Source organism: Pinus tabuliformis, chromosome 6 (assembly GCF_031772625.1).
Source record: "Pinus tabuliformis cultivar Carrire ecotype Pingquan chromosome 6, CPIR1, whole genome shotgun sequence".
NCBI lineage: Eukaryota > Viridiplantae > Streptophyta > Pinopsida > Pinales > Pinaceae > Pinus > Pinus tabuliformis.
The window spans coordinates 1,208,713,400-1,208,720,429 of NC_142292.1; the positions used below are offsets into that span (position 1 = coordinate 1,208,713,400).

General features: G+C 43.1%; 1 pseudogene; it reads right to left on the reverse strand.

Moving 5' to 3' along the window:
- Positions 1-5,457: 5,457 nt before the first annotated feature.
- On the reverse strand, positions 5,458-6,756 carry LOC149263059 (pentatricopeptide repeat-containing protein At2g13600 pseudogene; annotated as a pseudogene).
- Between the last annotated feature and the right edge of the window lie 274 nt (positions 6,757-7,030).

Sequence of the window (7,030 nt, forward strand, 5' to 3'; positions counted from 1 at the left end):
AACAAAAAGCAGAGAAGGCACACAAGAAGATGTTCAAAGTGAGGAACAAATTGGGTAAACACAACAAATGAACAAACAACAACAGAATAAATAGCAACAAACAAAAAGCACAGATTTAGCCAATCAATGGTAGAAAAGGCAAGAAAATGAACATGAAAACTTGCCGACCAAAAAAAAAAAACCCTCCCATAGAGGAATAATAGAGAACACAATGCCTCTCAATGAAAAACCTCACAGACATGAATGTGCAGCGTGCCTTGCAGAGAAGCAGGATGCCAAATGAAGCAAGGCCATGGAGATACAATATATAGAAGATAACTACAAGTTGGAGAGATGTGACGAGGAATGACAAATAGTAAATTGAAAGTACAAAAGTTTGAAGTTAGTATAGTCAGGTGGATTTAAGAGAATGTTTCTATTTAGAATTTTTTTGATGAATCACTTTTTCATTTGTGTTTCTCCTCATATTTCTATGGTAGATAGTTTCTTGATAACACTATTACCCCTAGTGTCCCAACCCCAAATCAGTTTTCCCGTTTGGAGTGTCATGCGACACTGGCTAATCATCCATACTTAGTTTTTGTCATGTTTTCCAGACTATGCCTACAAACACCATTATTGATGTTTTCTTCCATTATTACTTATGTGCAGAATAATCATAACATAAAACAATACCAAACAATGTGAAGCCAAAGACGAACACGATATAACTAGTTTTATAATTTCATTTATAAAATTTCAAATGTACATTTTACATTTTATATATGTATGATGGTTCAACTCCACGCTCGGCTCATCTAATATATATGATTTCCACCATGCGTGTTCTATTGTGGGTCGTGTCGCTTGGGGCGTCAAACCACCAAGCCGACCCACCCTTCAAGCTCAACACACCCATATGATCCGGATTTAAACAGGAACACAACAAATTACAATGATAACCATAAACACAAAGATGCAATGAAATAATACTTCATTTCATTAATGTAAAATGTTTAAATATGCTTACAGATAGAAATGGAAATAAACCAGCTAGGGTGATGGTAGCTTATCTCTAAGAAGAGATGTGGCAGATACATGCCTCTGAACTGTGTTACAATGAGGCTCGAAGGCCTATTTATTGTTGAGAAACAATGGAAAACCCTAACCCTGGAAGATAAAACGCCAAACTATGGGCCCCGTTTTGGGTAAATTGGTACATCGAATTCCCGGGGTCATAACTTTGGCACCCGATCTCAATTTGACGCGTACAATAGCTCATTAGAAAGATCTATCTAAGGACTATAACTTTGGGAAGAGCAACATCAATCCAGATTTCCCAAATTGTCGTTTAGGGCCTTAAAACAGCGCCGGAAGTTCAGGACCCGAAAAAACTGCTAAAAATAGTAAATTGTGCTACAATTACGGAAATTGAAAAACTAAAAGAGACAGTTGTGGGGGTCCAAGTAGGATAGGTGGGTGGCCACCAACATCCACCTAAATCATTCCTCCCCCCTTAGGAAGCAATGGTCCCCATTGCGTTGGGTTCCTCCATCCGCTGAACTTGGTCCTTGGTGAGTTGTTTTGCAATCTCTGATGTGTCCAGTACTGGTGGGAAGCATGGTAGAGGGCGGTACACATTGAACACTTGGTGCAGGCGAAGGAATTAGGGAATGTTGTGCTCCAAAGCATTGTTTCCCATAGCCTTGGTAATAGTGTAAGGACCATGTCGGAGTGGTCTGAGCTTCTTATGGGTTCTGATAAGGCGTTCTTTCTGTTGATGCAACCAGAGTTTGTTGCCCACCTGAGACTTGTGTGGTGTCCCTGTGGGTGAGCAGAAATTGTTCCTATGTTCCTTCATGACTGTATCTCTCTGCTGTTGTTGCTGCGTGGATGAACCCTTTGTGGGGGTCATGGATGTGGCGACGATCTTCCCCTTACTTTGGGGGTGAACTAGACAGAAAATGAATTTCATAGTCTGGGAGATGAGCTTGCTGCCTTTCTTAGCAACGATCAAAGAGGTGGTGGTAGGTGGGGCTACCTCTGGTACCCTGTATAATGAATTACACAAAGAAATAATGACAGCACAAGGCCTTGACTCATACACAGCATGTCACCTCCACAAGTATAGCTGGCCTAATAATACATCACAAACATCCAGAGGTGCAACATCACACAATACCTCGTATGTGAAGGGTTTGATGCTGTAGGGAAGGCAGCACTGCTGACGAACTCGGAGACCTCGTCCTTGGTGAAGCCACCGAATACTATACGGCTGCGGGTGTGGTGTAGTCGGTAGGCCCAACCGCTTTACTCTGCTGAAATGAGGTTCTTTTCGCTGCCACTGTCAACAATGAATTGTAGCAGTGAACCCTTCACCCACATTTGTGAGTGGAAAAGACGCTCCCCCTCTTCTGGATCTTTGGGCTCATTCTTCTGGATCTTGGCGATGGCAACAGTGGCACTGGGCTCCGCATCAATGATCTGCTTCCCTTTGCCATTCCTCTTGTCAGGTTCTGAATCAGGGTCGGAACATGCATCTGATTCGAAAGCCTTCAACTCGGCCACCAGTGACAGCGTAGTCCGACACTCACTTGTGTTATGAGTGGGACTCTTGTGGAACTCACACCACTTTCCTGTGTCCTTTTTCGACTTCGTGGTGTTGTTCTTTTCCTGCGGCTTCGACGGGTTGTCTTGGATTGCCCCGTCTTGGCTTTGTCCTTAGTTCTGCAATTCGGGGAAGCCTTTCCCTTACTTCAGATTCGCAGATCCAAAGTCTCGCTTCTTTTGTTTGAACTTCTGCTTGATTTTGACAACGTATTAGTACGTCGTGCCGAGCGAAGAGATGTTCAGGAACTCCATCTCTTCCTGGATGTATCTTTGTAACCAGAGGCGGTATTTGAGTACCAAATGTAGCTCAGAGTCTTTGATACCCAACTGTGTGCGAAGGGTATGAAAGATGTTTGTGAACTCTGACACAACTTGGTCTCTTCCCTGCCGCAGCGTGGTCTACTTTATGTATTTGTCCTCATAGCTTTTGACAGGGTAGTACTTCTCCTTGATGGCATCCTGGAATGAATTCCAAGTGGGTGTGGCTGAAAATAGTGAGCCCGTACTTTCATCCTTCTGCTCGCAGTAGGTTTCCTACCAGTCCTTGATGTGGGGCGCTGCTTTGAGAAGAGCGAAAATAATCTTTTCCTGCATGGAAAAATCATGAACATAAAAATAACCCTCTAGCAAATTTAACCATTTATCAACGGCATCTGCGTCTATCTGACCCTCGAAGATGGGGATTTCAAAATTAACTTGTACCTTAAAGGGTGTGGTGTTTCCAGAGTAGTTGTTGGAAGCTAATGCATCGCCTCTGGGTAGCGGCTGAAGAATCTAAGCAAAATTGTCCATCATTGCGCTCCTTTGTCGCTCGAGAGCTTCTTCGAGCAAGATTTTGATAGGATCCCCTGACCCCTCGTCTTTCTTTTCATCCGCCATGGGAGGCCATCGGGATTTGCGACACTGGTCTTGCAAAGGTTCGACCAGTTCAAGCCCTAACTCCTTATATCCTAACCTTGTTGGGAACGTGCAAAAAAAACAGACCGCTCTGATACCACTGATCCATATTTAAATAGGAACACAACGAATTACAGAGATAACCATAAACACAGAAATGCAGCGGAAATAATACTTCATTTCATTAATGTAAAACGCTAAAATATGCTTAAAAGTAGAAATGGAAATAAACCAGCTAGAGCAATGGTAGCTTATCTCTAAGAAGAGATGTGGTGGCTACATGCCTCTGAACTGTGTTACAATGAGGCTCGAAAGCCTATTTATTGTTGAGAAACAATGAAAAACCCTAAACATCCAAAAACCTAACCCTAGAAGATGAAACGCCAAACTATGGGCTCCGTTTTGGGTAAATTGGCACATCAACTTCCTGGGGTCGTAACTTTGGCACCCGATCTCCGTTTGACGCATACAGTAACTCGTTAGAAAGATCTATTCGAGAACTATAACTTTGGAAAGAGCAACATGGGTCCAAGCAACATGAACCCATGTTGCTCTCAGATTTCCCAAAAAATGCCATTTAAGGCCTCAAAACGGCTCCAGAAGTTCAGGACCCGAAAAACTGCTAAAAATAGTAAATTGTGCTACAATTACGGAAACTGAAAAACTGAGAGAGACAGTTGTGGGGGTCCAAGTGGGATAGGTCGGTGGCCACCAACATCCACCTGGATCACCATATGTAATACATTGGCCTCATCGCAACTTCACCCAACACTCCATATAATTATTCCTCCCCGTCGGCCCAACACTTAGTCGATTTCCACTTCACCCATGCTCAGTTATATGCGTGTTGGGTGTGCACCTCGTCGCATACTTCGCCAATCATGTCAAGTCGTGTCACCACCATGTTGACTCACCCATGGGCGCCTCGCCCGGGCGCACGCTTGCTCAAACGCCCAACTTGGGTCGCCCAGTCGCGCTTGCCCATTGCACGCTCGCTTGTCACACTCAGGCCACACCAGCCCATCGTCACACATCCATCACACTTGGGCGCGCCCGTGTCACGTTTCTCTTAGGTGTCCCTGTGAGGGGTGCGTGACTCACCCGAGGGTGGTGATGCTTACTCGAGGTCCTGACACTTAGCATCTCTGTGTTTCTCTCTCTCGTGCCAAACAAAATTGGCATCTTCTCAAATTGGCCGATGCCACAACTCCCTTATACCTTTTTCTTGAAATCTGATGCTCTCCAACGAGCAATGTGCTCCTCCCTAAAATTGGAGTATTCATCGTGTCTTGCAATTAATTATTACTTTAATACTAACATAGTTCCATATTATCCCTCAACCTATTAAGAATAAGGGAGGGATAACAAACCACATGCAAAGCTTTTTATATTATGATAATTTATTAAAAAACAATGTCAACTTTTTTATTTCTTGATAGCATGCGTCAACAGTAGCACAAGACTTGTGAAAGTTTGGGTAATCTACAACGATTGGAGTTGGAGGGTATCTATTTCGTCAAATTTTCTCAGAAATTGCACTTAACCCGAACTGCTGTTGCAAGTATTGCTGTACAATAAACATGGACACAAGCACAAGCCTGTCCTAGGGGAGCCTTGAAAACATATTGGGGACTTCAGCATCGCCCAGCTTTCACCAAAACCCAGGAAGCGACTGTTGGCAGTTTTTCCGAGGTTGGACAGAAGTATGGCTTTTGTTTTCAGTTTAGTTTCTTAACACTACAAGGGAAACACACATAGGTGACATGAACATCTCTGCCATCCTGGGCAGAATATATATATGTTTTCTTCTATCCTGGGCAGTGTATATATATATACATATATGTGCGCGCGCGTGCTTTTTAATTTTGATTGGTTGCTGAACTCAAAGTAGATCCAGAAAGTGTTTTAACTTTTTGCTTTTGTGACACACTCTCTAATTTGTTTGGCGTCTAAAATAGGCGTCACTGGGCATCACATGTTGTAACAGTTCCTCTCCTCAATCCAGCTGCACCCTGCTTTCTTTTTCACTCTTTTGTCTATCATAACTTTTCTTAATTTTGTGACATTGTCCCAATCACCAACAGCAGCATACATGTTCGACAACAACATATATGGTCCAGCATTTAGGGGTTCCAACACAAATAGACGTTCTGCAACTCGTTTTCCAAGTTCCAGATTGTCATGACTTCTGCAGGCACTAAGCAATGCACCCCACATAACCGCATCAGCATCAAATGGCGTGTTGTTTATAAAGCTCGTTGCCTCATCAAGGTGTCCTGCTCGACCAAGGAGGTCAACTAGGCAAGCATAATGATCCACTGTAGGTGTGATACCATAGTTTCGACTCATGGAATCGAAGTAGCATCGGCCTTCATCTACTAGACCTGCATGACGGCAAGCAGAGAGAACACCAACAAAGGTACTTTGGTTAGGCTCAACACCTACCCGTTTCATTTGTTCAAAGACTTTAAGGGCATCTTTGCCACATCCATTATGGGCATATCCAGAAATCATAGCATTCCAGGAAACCACATTTCGTTCAGGCATTTTGTCAAACACTTTTCGAGCATCAGTTATGCTTCCACATTTTGCATACAAATCAACAATTGCACTTCCGACAAATAGATTAGAATCAAATCCAGTTTGTAGAATGTGGGCGTGCAACTGTTTTCCATGTTCCATACCTTGTGAACCAGAGCATGCATTCAAAACGCTTGCAAAGGTCACTTGGTCCGTTTTAACTACAGCTCGTTGCATATGGCAGAACAGTTTCAGAGCTTCCCCACTGTGTCTATTTTGAGCATATCCTGCAATCATGGTCGTCCATGAGATCTCATTACGACGAGGCATTGCATCAAAAAGTTTCTGTGCACCTTCCATGCTGCCCCATTTGGAATGCCCTGCAATCATGGTATTCCAAGAGATCTCATCCCGTTCAGGCATTATATCAAACAGTTCGTGTGCCTCCTCCAAACCACCTGATTTCACATAGCCTGCAAGCATAGCATTCCATGAGAATACGTTTCGGTTAGGCATTTTATCAAATATTTGGCGTGCATCTGCAACATTCCCACATTCAACGTATAAGTTAACTAAGCGATTTTTTAGGAAAACTCCAAATTTGAATCCAGTTTTGATCATGTGGGCATGTATAAGCTTTCCAACTGCCAAGGACTTCATGTCCATACACCTCTGCAACATGCGAGCATATGTTCTCCAATCAGAAAAAATGTCTGAATTGGAGAATGCAGCCTTTTTTATGGCGTCCATTACGCCATGCATCCATCCATCAACGGGTTTTTGAGAAGTATAGTTATCGATGCCAATCGGCTGGGTTTGCGGAATTACAAACTTGATGAGCTTGCATCAGAATCCACTCAACCATATGAATCCACTCTTGCCTTGGCCGCATATGTAGGCATGGAACTAAAGTCAGTGTTACGGAGGGTTTACAATTAAATGTTTTACTTGGAAGTTAGATAGTCAATTTTTAACCCTTTGTTCTAATGTAATAAACGTGCACGGTAGATGTGAACAGTGGAAT